Source organism: Pteropus alecto, unplaced genomic scaffold (genome assembly GCF_000325575.1).
Source record: "Pteropus alecto unplaced genomic scaffold, ASM32557v1 scaffold69, whole genome shotgun sequence".
In the NCBI taxonomy this organism is placed as follows: domain Eukaryota; kingdom Metazoa; phylum Chordata; class Mammalia; order Chiroptera; family Pteropodidae; genus Pteropus; species Pteropus alecto.
The window spans coordinates 8,154,266-8,169,175 of record NW_006494610.1 but is presented as its reverse complement, the minus strand read 5'-3'; the positions used below and the strand labels follow the sequence as shown (position 1 = coordinate 8,169,175).

General features: G+C 34.9%; 1 pseudogene; it reads left to right on the top strand.

The window, feature by feature from the left end:
* Nucleotides 1-13,060: 13,060 nt before the first annotated feature.
* LOC102884891 lies at nt 13,061-14,477 on the top strand (annotated as a pseudogene).
* Nucleotides 14,478-14,910: the final 433 nt, after the last annotated feature.

Genomic DNA, 14,910 nt, shown 5'->3' with positions numbered 1-14,910 from the left:
TGTTTGAACATACTTTACTAATAATCCTACTATCTTACATTAAAATCATTTAAACTTACTAGAGGGTGAGTTTTTTGAGGGCAGGGTAAATACATTTCATCTTTGGATGAAATTCTCCATCACCATACTTCACCTATAGTACATACCTACCAATTTGTATTAAAATAAATCATACATATAATAAAATGTTAATATAGAACGTTTCTCTCGAAGGCCAATTTTCTTTATAAAATTATAATGCTGAGCTTTATGTTTCCTCATAATATCCATTTCAGGATTAATGTAAATTAATTTGAATGAAAATCAATTGTGTTGTATATCATAAACATAAATTTATTGCTCCTGAAATTATTCCCCCTACTTATTAAATCAATGGCATATCGATATGTATCTGTTTGTGTCAAAAGGTAAGAGATAAAGCCAATAAAGTAGTTTTTTTCAAAATTTATGAAATTCACCTAGCCATTGATTAAGCAATTCTTAAAGTCTCAATTGTTTGAAACTTAAATTAAAAGTTTATTTGGTCATTGTATTAGTTTGCTTTGCTGCTGTAACAAAATACCACAAACTGGATGGCTTAAACAACAAACATTTATTGTCTCACAGTTCTAGAAGCTAGAAGTCCAAGATCAAATTGCCAGCATAGTTTATTCCTTGTGAGAGCTGAGAGAAAAAAATCTGTTTTATGACTCTCCTCTAGCTTCTGATGATTTGCTGGCTATCTTCGTCATTCTTTGGTTTGTAAAGTCCTCACCCCAGTCTCTGCCTTCATCTTCACATGTGCGTTCTTCCTGTGTGTGTGTCTCTCTCTCCATATTTCCTCTTTTTATGAGGACAGGTTATATAGGATTAAAGCCCACCCTGATTACCTTGTTTTAGCTGAGTCACTTATGTAAAGACCGTATTGCCAAATAAGGTCACATACTAAGATAATGAAAGTTAGTCTGTCAACATGTAGATTTGGGGGAGACACAATTCAACTCATAATGGTCACCATAGAGTAAAAGTAGAATATGTGAGATAGAAGATTATATATTGCAAAAAAAAAAAAGTTAAGAAGGCAATTTATAATTGTCAAAAAAGTGGAATGACCATTTAACAGAGGCAAGGTATATACTGTATAGATGACTTCAGTACAATATGTCTAAATGGTATAACATTGCAAGTATTATTTTCTTCCTGGATGTTGCAAAAACATCAGAATTTTTTTGTAAATTATTTGGATAGAGTCTTATTGATTCAGTAACAGTTTATTCAGTGACAGTTATAGCTCCATTTAAGTAAAATACAAGAAAAGTAATGGCAAAAGAAAATAAAAAAGGTGATAGATGAAAGATTGATATGGTCCATATCTGTGGTTTTCAGAGATTTTATTATATTCTTTCACTGATTTGCAGTTGATAAAAATTAAAGCATATTTTAATGTATGTTTTTATGCTAACCATATTTATACTTTTATTAAAAAGAAATTACCATTCGACGTGTTTAAGTAAATCACGCCACAATTTTATTTTTTCTGTATCTCTCTATTATTCTTATCCTATATCTCACATTAAATTACTTTCTCCTAAAAATAATGGACTTCGGTTACTTTGATAAATTGGAAACATAAAATTATTTTTCTTGTTGTTTCCAAAGAGGAACAGTGCTTCCATATAATTGACAGCAAATTAAATTCTTTTGGAAAAAAAAAAAAAAGATGAAAGGTATACATTTCAATACATTCAAAATATATATCAAAAAAAAAATCTTGTCTCTCAGTGTACAAGTCTTTTGTTCTGTATTTCTTTTGGTATGTCACTTGATTACAAAAAGAGACCTTGAGGATTAATGAGGAAAGCCATGTATATTGTCAGCATTCACTTAACCCAACCAGTTTGTTAATAAGGATTAAACAAGCAATCATTATGTGTGTAACACTATGAGACAACATGTGAAATATGAGAATAAGATATGATCCCTGCCTTAAAGATCTTAGCATATACTTAGGAGACACAACTAATATGTTTAAAATATAAATACTGTATACCATAATCTATATCTGCAAAATACATTTAGTGCCAAAAAATATATATTAGAATGTTACATAGAAGATAGACATTTTTGTTACGCATTTTTTTCTAAGCTCTGAATTATATGTTAAAAAGGTATTTACTACTTGTAGTTCCAAGGCAAGCCATATGAGAGACTCAAGGAAAAGAAAAAATCAGTAATACTGATTCTATTTTTATTTAACTTCTTAGATCTTATCATGGAATTTTGGCATTTATTTTTATTTTTTTAATTTCTTTTTTATTATTTATGCCTACAGCACCTGGTCTTCCTAAGTGGTCTTCCATACAAGTACTAACCAGACCCGACCCTGCTTAGCTTCCGAGATCAGACATGGGGCTTGTTCAGGGTGGCATGGCCGTAAACCATGGACAGTGGCTCCACTGGGGCCCAAACCGAGGACCTTCTGCGTGTAAAGCAGACGTGCTATCCGCTACACTATGGAACCACGTCCTAATTTTTATTTTTAAAATACAGCATAGATTATTTATCTATCTTTATTATTGAATGTTTTTTGGCACCCTCTTAAGTTTTGTACCCAAAGTGAGTGCCTCACTGAGCTCACTCTAGTCCCAGCTCTGCGTACTTATATTAAATGCACTTTTCCCTTGTTTACCTTGTGTATTAAGGATGTCCTAATTAAAAAATAATAATAATAACTTGGTGCTTCAGTTGCCATTTTGCATGGGGTTTGTATTTTTTTTTAATGTTCCTTATTTTTTATGAACTAATTGCTGTACACCACCAAACCATAGCAAAATTAGACATTCACAGACAAAGATCTCGGCTTTCACTAGATTTTTGTGTAGTCTACTTATTCATGTGCAAGCCTTTAGCAAAGCCACTATGCATCTTAATCCTTTTGTCATTTTGGATTGTAAAAGGTTTATAAAGTGTGCTTTGGAAAGCGTGACTGGGGTACCTTGGGAGAAAAAAGCGACTTATGAGCAGAAAGTGTCTATATTTGCTTGTTAAGTTTATGAACTGTATGTCTATAACACAGCCTTTCAATTAGATTTTTTTTCTTTGATGCGCAGTTTGAGAATATATATAGTAGAAAATATTTTATTAACTGAGATTTCATGTATTTCTGGTATGAGTCTGAATTGCTGACTTAACCAGCATTCAGTGATTTTAGATTTTATGCTTTGGCTGGAAGTAATCTGGGAAGAAGAAAAGCACAAGTGATCATATGCCCCTATTTGAGAGGATATTCAACCTTATCAAATTGCCGTGTGCTGCTTTCTTTAGTGGGCGTTCCTGCCAAAGACTGCACTGGCATTAAAAGGCAATTATTTCTCAATCTTAGAGTCCGGCAAGGTTTCCAGAGCCACATAACAAAGAGACATACAAGCCCCCCACCAGCACGGTGTGCATGGGATTATTTCACAGCACAGATTGGACTAATATTGTAGCCTGCAGTCCTCCTGGCTCCTTGGAGTGAGGAGTTTCCAGTATTTTGAAGAGCAATTACTACAAGTGAAAAATCTTTATCTCTACTCCTATTCTTTAAGATCTAAAAAAAAAAACAAAAAAAAAACAAAAAAAACTTCTGAAAATATTGCTGTCTCTGAAATGTTTTTAAATGCTATTGCTAAAATTGTCTCTTTTTTTTATTTGGAGCTTTAAAGTGGAGTGACTACATTGATAAAACAAAGTATTTTTCTGACCATTGAATGGTACATGCTATATTTTCTAATTGTATAATCAAAACTTTATAAATGAAAGATTTATTAGAAATAATTTTGTAGAAGAAGAAACTAATTCATTAAAAATCTAAATGACTTAGTGGCTCATTTGTATTTAGTGACAGACCTGCTTTGGAACTGAGGTTTCTTACCTGTAACTGCAAAAGGCATTGATTGAATTTCTCGGACAGTTGAGTAGAAATTTCAATATAACTTCACCAAAGATAAAAATGTTAAGAAAAGGGTGTTCTAATTAGCAAAGGATTTTTTATTTGTTTGTTTGTTTGTTTTCCTGACTATAGTGTAGCCATCAAAAATGGTAGGTGCTATGGACTGATTGTATCTCCTCCAAATTCATATGTTGAAACCTTAATCCTCAATGTACGTGGAAGCAGGGCCTTTGGGAAATGTTTAAGATTAGATTGTCATGAGGCTGGAGCCCCCATGATGGTATTAGTGTCCTTATAAAAAGATGAGAAGATGACAGCTTTTTCTCTTCACCATGCGAGGATACAGGGAGAAGGTCGTTCTCTGAATCAGAAGAGGGGACAAGAATTCACCATGCTGGACCCTGATCTCAGCCTTCCAAACTGAGAAATGAATGTTTGTTATTTGTGCCACTCAACCCATGGTATTCTGTTTTAGTTGTCTGAACTAAGACAATAGAGGAAATATTTGTTGGTAAAAACACAAATGTGTGAGACCTCTTAAGCAAAGAACTTGAGCTCTACTCCACGTGGAATAAAGAGACAGGAGGAGTTTCTATCAAGAAGGGACATAACTCTCTCATTCAAGATTATTACACCATGCACATAGGCTGAGGATATTTTCCTTCTTTTCTCCTGTCATTACACCTCTGCTTCCTTTCTCTTCTAGGTAACTCTTACTTATGATACGTCCATATGTATTCACATGTGCATGCACTCACAGCCACCCATGCACACAAACACACATACACACCCAACAATCCCTCACTTCCACAAATAATACATTTTTTTTCTTTTTTTCTAGTTTTATTGAGAAATAATTGACATTCATCATTGTATAAGTTTGAAGCATGATGGTTTGATTTACATATGTTGTGAAATGATTAGCACAGTAGGTTCAGCTAACATCTATCTTCTCATATAAATAAAAGAAAAGAAAAAAAAGAATAAATGAAGAAAATCTCCTTGTGATGAGAACTCTTTAATAACTTTCCTATGTGTCATATAGCAGTGTTAGCTATAGTCAGCACATCACATATCAGTTCCCTAGTACTTATTTATCTTGTAACTGGAAGTTTATATTTTTTGATAACCTTCCCTCAATTCTGCCTTCCCCCACCCCTTGCCTCTTACAAACACAAGTCTGATCTCTTTTTTTTTATGAATTTGCTTGTTTGTTTTTTAGATTTCACATATAAGTGAGATCATATAGTTTTTGTCTTTCTCTTCTGACTTATTTTACTTAGCATAATGCTTTCAAGATCCATTTATATTGTCAAATGATAGTATTTCCTCATTTTAGGCTGAATAATATTTCATTGTATGTATCACATGTTTATTGATTTATCCATGATGAATACTTTGGTTGTTTCTGTGTCATGACTGTTGTAAATAATGCTGCTATGATCATGGAGGCACAGATATCTTTTTTGATGGTGTTTTTGTTACCTTTGGATGTATTCCCAGAAGTGGAATTGTTAGATAATATGGTAGTTCTGTTTTTAGTTTTTTGAGAATCCTCCATACTGTTTTCCTTAGTTACTGTACCAATTTACAATTCCACCAACAGTGAGCAAGGGTTCAACTTTTCTCCTCATTTACTCCAACATTCATTATCTTTTGTCTTTTTGATGATGGTCATTCTAATAGATGTAGGAAGATATCTCATTGTGATTAAATTTGCATTTCCCTAATGACTAGTGATGTTACACATCTTTTCATGTACCTGTTGGCCTTTCATATATCTTTGGAGAAATGTCCTTTGCCCATTTTTTAATTGGGTTACCTTTTCTTTTTTTTTGCGATTGAGTTGTGTGAGTTCTGTATATGTTTTGGATATTAACCCCTTATCAAACATATGGTTTGCAAATACTTTTTTTGCATTTTGTAAGTTCTCTTTTCACTTTGTTAATGATTTATTTGGCTGTGTAGAAGCTTTTCGGTTTGGTGTTGTCCGACTTGCTTATTTTTTATTTTGTTGCTCATGCTTTAGGTGTCATATCCAAGAAATCATTACTAAGGTCCATATCAAGGATCTTTATTCCTGTTTCTTCTAGGAGTTTCATGGCTTCAGGTTTTACATTTATGTTTTTAATCTATTTGAGTTAATTTTTATTAGTGGTGTAAAATATGGGTAAGATTCTTTTACATGTGAATATACAATTATCCCAACACCATTTATTGAAGATACTGTCTTTTCTCCATTGAGTATTCTTGGATCCCTTAGCTAATATTAGTTGACCATATAGGCTTGGGTTTATTTCTGGGCTCTTAATTCTGTTCCATTGGCCTACCTGTCTATTTTTATGCAAGTATCATACTGTTTCAATGATTATAGCTTTATACTATAGCATGACACCAGGAAGTCTGATATTTCCTGTTTTTATCCTTTTCAGGATTTATTTGCCTATCTTGGGTCTTTTGTGGTTCTGTATAAATTTGAGAAATGTTTTTTCTACTTCTGTAAAAAGATGCCATTGGAATCTTGATAGGGATTACGTGGAATGTATAGATGGCTTTCGGTAGTATTGTCATTTTGACAATACTGATTTTTCCAGTCCATAAACATGGACTACCTCTCCATTTATTTATGTTTTCTTTCATTAATGACTTATAGTTTTCACAATAGAATCTTTCACCTTTTTAGTGAAATTTATTCCTAAGTATTTTATTGTTTCTGATGCTATTATAAATGGGATCAATTTTCTTAGTTCTTTTTCAGAACTTCTGTTGTTAGTGTATAGAATCATTAATGATTTTGTATGTTAATTTTGTATCCTGTAACTTTATTGGATTCATTGATTAGATCTAACAGAATTTGGTTCAGTCTTTAGGATTTTCTATACATAAAATTATGTCATCTGCAAATAGACAATTTTACTTCTTTTCTAATTCTAATACCTTTTATTTTATTTTATTTTTGCCTGATTGTTCTATCCAAGATTTCCAGCACTGTATTGAATAGGAGTGGTGAGATTGGAAAACCTTGTGTTATTCCTGATTTTAGAGGATAAGCTTTTCACCTTTCACCATTGAATATGATATTAGCTGTAGGCTTGTTATATGTTATAGTAATTGGTCTACTTTGATTTTCTATTTCTTCCTGATTCAGTCTTGGTTGTAATTTGTTCATGTCTTCCAGGTTGCCCAGTTTCTTGACATACAGCCTCTTCTGATTTTTGAATTTCTGTGATATCAGTAATAATGTCTCCTTTTTAATTTATAATTTTATTGATTTACATTCTTTCTCTTTTATCCTTGGTTAGTCAAGCTAAGGATTTGTTAAATTTATCCTTCCAAAGAACCAACTCCTATTTTGTTAATCTTTTCTATTGTTTTTCTGTTCTCCATTTTATTTATTACTAGTTTAGTTTTTATTTCCTTTCTCTACTAACTTTGGGCTAATTTTGTTTTCTTTTTCACATTCCTTGAGGCGTAGAGCTAGTTTGTTTATCAAGGATCTTTCTTGCTTCTTAATGTAGGTGTTTATTACTATGAACTTTCCTCTTAGAACCACTTTTGCTACATTCCATAAGTTCTCCCTATGTGTGCTCTCTGCCCGAAACTGCCCTACCCTCAAAATTCACACACATATACAAGAAGAGAGGTAAACACACACACACACACACACACACACACACACACATACACACCCCTCTTGCTTCCTACTCTTCTCTCTAAATATATATTATCAAAATATATATTTAGAATTAAGAAAAAAAGTTTCCATAAACCAAAAATAACAAATATTTGTCTCAGCAAGGATGCAGTTCTGCTAAATAAGTACCCAATTTTTGAAAATAATCACTATTTCAACAATTTTTAAGTCATAGTCATAACTTACTTATGAGATTAGTAAAATTTTACAATTTTTTCCCCCAAGAACAATGAATGAAAACTTGCTTTACATTTATTTAATATAAAAAATAATTCTAGGGATTTTGTCAAAAAATTTATTTCTTTCAAAGTTTAACTCTTGAAATTTCTGAATTCATCTCCATAGACAAAAATTGCTAGTTACTTGGATACATTCTATTTTAAAGAAAAAAAAAAAAGATTTTTAATTTTTATAGTGTGGTGGGAGTTAAAGGTTTTCTTACTTAGCCAACTGAACAGAATGTTGTGCCTGGAAAACAATCCAGGACTTGAGATAAAGAAAATAATATTGGATTCTTCAACATTGAGCAGACGTTTAAAGCCAAAGATGTGAACAAGATAATGAGAGGAGGATGAGCAGAGTTAAAAGAGAAAGGTACAGAAAACTGTGCCTTTCACATCACAAACATTTAAGATACAAATATAGAAAGAAACCAAGGGGCCAATGAAATAGTATGGGGGCTACAGACTGAAAGAAAGCCCTTCATAAAAGGAAATCAGGTCGGCAGTATTAAATTTTGCTAGATATCAGATAAGATATGGACTGACAGTCTTCCATAGAACTTGGGGCAAGGCAATCATGTGAAGCATTGTTGAGAGCAGTTTCAGTGGAGTTATGAGAGGGCAATATAGATGACACTGAGCTGAAGGTGAGTGAAATGTGTTCACAGTGGTCAGTAAATATTTAGACTTTTAATAAAAGAATCCAAGAGACCAGTTGCTGAAAGGAAAGAGGTTTCATGGAGGGATTGTTAAAGGTTAGGTATTTGGATTTGTTTTATGCTTTTCATTCTAATATAGAAAAAGTCTGACTGTTGAATACCGGTGGGAGGTACCCAGAGGAAAGGGAGTGGTTGGAAATCTCAGAAAGAAAAGAAAATCTATGGAGTAAAATCTCTGAGGAAAGAAGAATCCAGGACATGGGTCTTAGAGAAGGAGGGAAGGTTCCTCCAGACAAAGAGAAAAAGAGGAGTATATATGCAGATCAGTTTGCAAGGTTGGTGTCAAAATGTTAAAAAGCTTCCTTTCTGATAATTTTTAACTCTGTGAATAAAGAGGTATAGCTATTTGCTACGAAGGAAATGAGGGTTTGTGAGATGAGAGGTTTGAGCTAAATATATCTCTTCAGATGTCTATCAACCAGAATTAATTTTTTTTCAAAATCATTCTTTATTTCAAATAATCTCTTTCTCTCCTCTTTCTTTCAATGTTTAATTCTTCTGGTTTTACAGTTTTTTGGACTTCTTTTTCTCTATTTGAATCTAGTCTCTACGTATTTCCAACCCATCCAGGAAGTCATCAGTGTCATTGATTCTTTCTTCCCAGTGTCTTTCATGTCATTATTCATTTGTCTTATACTATATTGGTATTATGTCCATAATCAATAAATCATTGAAATAGTTGTTATTTGGTTTTAGCAACTCTCTCTTTTTTTCATCATGCCTTGCATTGTTGGTAGATTACTAAAAGCTAAATTTCTTAGCCAACAACATGCTGTAGCACCCTAATTTCTCCCTCTTTCTCTCTTTCTTTCACACACACACACACACACACATGCACACCCCTCTTGCTTCCTACTCTTCTCTCCATCTCACCAGTGCAATTCTAGTCACACTAGTCTCTCTGCTTTTCTTTCACAGATCCATTGCTCCCCTTTTTAAGGCCTTTACACTGGTAATTCTCTCTGTCTGTAATGATCCCCGCATTCCTCCACATATTTTCTTCACCTTCATAAGGCCTGTTTTGAACATCTTCTCTAAAATTTCAACCTGTCCTGACTGTAACTATTGATCATATTCATCTTGTTCTACATATCACCTTTTCATATACTCTGACATTTATGTTTATTATATTCGATTTAAGTGTTTATCTCTTTTTTCTAGAATGTAAGATCCATGAGAACAAAGTTTTTTTTTTATTGTTTTTTTTTGTTGTTGTTCAATGATATATCTCAACCCCTGGAGCATTTCCTGGTATGTAATAGGTCTTAGATAGATAAATGTGTGTTGAATTAATAAATTAATTATGTTTACTCTATAAAATAACTTTACAACAATATAGAAAAGGCAGTTGTTAAAAGGCATTGGATTTGCATAACAGAAAATTCAACCTTGACAGTTTATTCAAATTAGATACTTATTGATGATGCTAATATTGAAGAGATAGTTGAGTTCTGTGAATGTGAAGTCTTTCCATTTGTAAAATGTTATGATTCTCTATGCCCGATCAAAAAGAGTTGAGTCTGTTTAGGTGCTAAAAGTATAATAGAGTCCAATTATAAAATTATTTATTTAATAACTATTATTAGACATTCAGTCTTTTGAGATTGGACTATATAAAGAGAATAAGACAAAAATATCCCACTCACATACAAATTAAATCTGAGGAGAAGACAGGCAAGAGACTATTAATGAGGATAACAATTTTAGGGAGATACAATTTCTATTAAAATAACAACACAAAGTGAGATTTGGGAGCTAACCAGTGTTAATGAAGCTAATTAGAGAATGCAATTAGGAAATGAAATAAGAGCTAAACCTTGAATGATGAGAAGACATCACTAGTGCAAATACCTGGGGAAAGAATGTCACAGGAGAAAGGAACAGCAGTACCCAAAGGTCCAGAGGGTACTGGATTTGAGATACAAAGAGAATGCCTGTAGGAGAAAGTGAGGAATGTGGTGTAGGGTCAAGAGGTAGACACAGCTGGGGTCTTATTGGTGATGCTAATATTGAAGAGATAGTTGAGCTCTATAATCACTATAGACATCTTCCTACTTTGGATAATCATGTTTTACATTTATAAAAAATTAGTTTAAAACACTTTATCTGAACAACTATATATGTTTAATAACATACTTGCAGTCATGAAACAGATGTAATTAATGTTTTCTTGTTAAACTTTTATTTTTGACATGTTTTTCTTAACTTCTGAGAATAAATAGACTCTCTCCACTTTAAATATTTTTTCTTAAGCTAAATTTACTTTTCCATGGATAAAATGTTCTTTATTTGATATTCTCTGCACAAATGTAGTAAGAAAGCCAATTCTTTACTGTATATGTATAGCTATTTTTCTGAGGTCTCAAAAGAACACATTATGCTATAATATTCTGAAGATTTATTTGTAAAACTTCTAGAAGGAAAAAAGGAAAACCACAAAAAAACTTGAAGCAGGGGATGAAAAGTAAACACAGTAGCTTGTTGAAATATGGTTAGGAAATGATGAGGTGAATTGTAGAAAACAAACTTAGAATTCTCTTCAAGCCTAGAAAATTATTAGAGTTAAGAACCCTTGAACTGATAAGTCATGAAGGAAAAGTTTCAGTTAAGGTAAAATATGTGGATTCTAAAAGAAAAGGAAAATTGTGACTCTCTTTAATTATTTAATATCAAGAACATACAGGCCATTTTGCCTCTTGTTCTTTGAAATTATAACTCAAAATTCAATGTTTTAAAAACTTTAAAAATAAACATTAGCCTTCAATATTAGTAAATTATAGTAGATGATTACAACATTTGAAAAATGTTTTGTTAATGGCCCTTGATTTCCTAGAAACATTATCTTGTATTATAAAATGTTTTCTGTTATTAAAAAAATAAAAGAAATGACACAACTCTTTTTTAAATAGTATGTTACTGTCTAGTTATTTTTAATCTGTTATTTAGTTCTTTAAAAAAAATAAATCTGACACTATTTAGTTTTCGCTAAGAACAATTTATTTATGGATGTTTTCTAGTCTTATTTTCTCACTTCAATATTTTTCTGTAACATAGAAAACTAGAATAGACAAACTAGATGTGTCCAGACAATATATCTTGACAACTCATACATTTGTCTAAGATATATCTGTACAAACTAGAATACAGCTAGACAAACTAGACATATTTACAAAATATACCTGGACACCTTATGTATTAATCTTTACTTCAGACAGTTTAAGTGGATTTCTTTTCCACATTGAAAGAAATTCTTAAGATCTCAATATCTTTCTCTTATTTGTTTTTAAATTGCCCTGTCACACTAAAAATAACTTTACTTATGTTTTGCCCAAATATAATGAAATTGTTAAGAGTAGTTAACCTTAGTTCTGAGGAACTAAAGAAGGGGACAGTTGGAGGATGAAGAGACTCTCATTTTTTACCCTTTATACTTTAGGATTGATCGAATTTATTATTAATATGTATGAATTTGTTTTCTTGAAGACAAGTACAAACCCTGCTATTAAAAAAAAAAACAAAGAAACAATTTGCACACAGATGTTTATAGCAGTTTTATTTGTTAATTGCCCAAACTTGGAAGCAATGATGTCCTAAAGTAAACTATAAGACATCTAAACAATGGAATATTACTCAGTGCTAAATACAAGTGAGCTACCACGCCATTAAAATACGTGGAGGAAATTTAAATACATATTATTAAATGAAAGAAGCCAATCTGAAAAGGTTACATGCTATATGATTCCAACTATTTGACATTCTGGAAAAGGCAAAACTGTGGAGACAGTAAAAAGATCAGTAGTTGCCAGAGGTTGCAGTTGGGGATGGGAGGATGAATAGGCGGAACACAAGGATTTTCAGACAGTGAACCCATTCTGTATAATACTATAATGATGGATAAATGTCATTATACATTTATTCAAACTCATAGAATGACTTATTTCACTTAGCATATTACCCTTGAGAGAAATAAGTCAGACAAAGAAAAACAAATGACATATTTCACTTATATGTGAAATCTAAAGAACAAACTAAACGAAGAAACAAAACAGAAACAAATTCATAGATACAGAAAACATTTTCATGGTTGCCAGATGGGAGGAACATTGGGGGAATGGATATAAAAAGGGAAAAGATTAAAGAGTACAAATTGATAGTTATAAAATAATCATGAATATGTAAAGTATAGCATAAGGAATATAGTAATAATATTGTAATAACTATGGATGGTGTCAAATGGGTACAGGATTTATTGGCGTGATCACTTTGCACGTTATATAAATGTCTAATCGCTATGTTATATACCTGAAATTAATATAATTTCATATGTCAACTGTAATTACAAAATTAAAAAATTAAAAAAAAAAAACTCATAGAAAGTACAACACTAAAAGTAAACCCTAAGGTAAACTATGGACTGTCATTAGTGGGCGTCAAGGCTCCAGAACGTGACTGGAGCAGTAATGCCAGCCAGCTTGACCCCGGCAGGACGCTCCAAGGTCTGCGGTCTCGTTGAAAGATGTCGGCCCTCATTATCCTGTTTAAGTATGTCGATGAAAATCAGGATCTCTACATTAAGAAACTTGCGGAATGAATGGCCATCCAGAGTGTGTATCCCCGAGGCCCCGAGAAGAGAGGGGAGATCAGAAGGATAGTGGCAGTCACAGCTGGGTACATCAAGCAGCTGGGCGGCTCTGTGGAACTGGTGGATATAGGAAAACAGAAGCTCCCTGAAGGCTCAGAGATACCACTTCCTCTCATTTTACTTGGCAAACTGGGCTCCGACCCCCAGAAGAAAACGGTGTGTGTGTGTGGACATCTGGATGTTGCAGCCGGCAGCCCTGGAAGACGGCTGGGACAGCGAGCCCTTTACCTTGGTGGAGCGAGACGGCAAATTGTATTCGAGAGGTACAAGGGCTGATAAGGGGCCGGTGGCCGGCTGGATGAACGCCCTGGAAGCCTTCCAGGAAACAAGTCGGAAAGTTCCTGTCAACATTCGCATCTGTCTGGAAGGCATGGAGGAGCCGGGCTCCGAAGGCCTAGATGAACTGATTTTTGCCCGAAAAGACACATTCTAAAGACGTGGACTACTTCTGCATCTCTGACAATTACTGGCTGGAAGAGAAGAAGCCATGCATCACATACGGTCTCAGGGGCAGTTGCTACTTCCTCATCGAGGTGGAATGTAGTGACAGAGACCTGCACTCACGTGTATGGGGGCTCGGTGCACGAGGCCATGACAGACCTCATTGCGCTGATGGGCTCCTTGCTGGACAGGAAGGAGAAGATCCTTATCCCCGGCCTCCACGGGGCCGAGGCCCCCATGATGGAGGAGGAACTGGAGCTGTACTACAAGATAAACTTTGACCCGCAGAGTACGCCAAGGACGTGGGGGCAGAGACTCTGTCGCACGACTGCAAGAAGGACATCCCGATGCACAGGTGGCGGTACCCGTCCCTGTCCCTCCAGGGGATTGAAGGCGCCTTCTCCAGGGCAGGGGCCAAGACAGTGATTCCGAGGAAGGTGCTGGGCAATTTCTCCATCAGGCTCGTATCGAACATGACTCCGGAGGCCGTGAGCGAGCAGATCACAAGCTACCTAAGAAGTTTGCTGAGCTGCGCAGCCCCAAGTTCCAGGTGTACATGGGCCATGGTGGGAAGCCCTGGGTGTCCGACTTCAACCACCTCACTACATGGCTGGGAAGAAAGTGCTGAAAACAGTTTTTGGTGTGGAGCCGGACTTAACCAGGGAAGTGACAGTATTCCTGTGACTTTGACTTTCAGGAGGCCACAGGCAAGAATGTCATGCTGTTGCCTATGGGGTCAGCCGAAGACGGCGCCCACTCCCAGAATGAAAAGCTCAACAGGCATAACTACGTAGAAGGAACCAAAATACTGCCTGTGTACCTATATGAAGTGGCTCAGCTGAAGAACTGAGGGCCCCGCGTCCCGGGGAGTGCCACCAAAAGAACCCCGCCCTCCACCCTCGTCTTCTTCTGGTCGCTCAGGAAGGCAGTTGTCTGTCCCCTTTCCCTCCTGTCAGGCCGCGCACAGACTTCTCATAGTGGACACGGGGACATCCACCTGTCTTGAGGGAGTTACCTCCAGGAGGCAATTTCACATGTTCAGCCCTGGAGTCTTATAAATGACCCTGAATGACAGCTGAACTCTCAGGGGGCAGCATAACTTGTTCTCCACAAAATAGGCACAGCCTAACGACGTGAGCTCTTCCATAGAAAGTTCTGGTTGACGTTCACTTGGGCTAAACAGAGGCCTTGGCATGTCCTGGTCCCATCTCTGCCTCCTGATTCAGGGTCAGGAACAGTTGGACATATAGTTGGGCAGCTGATGCCTGGGTGGGGGGAGGGGA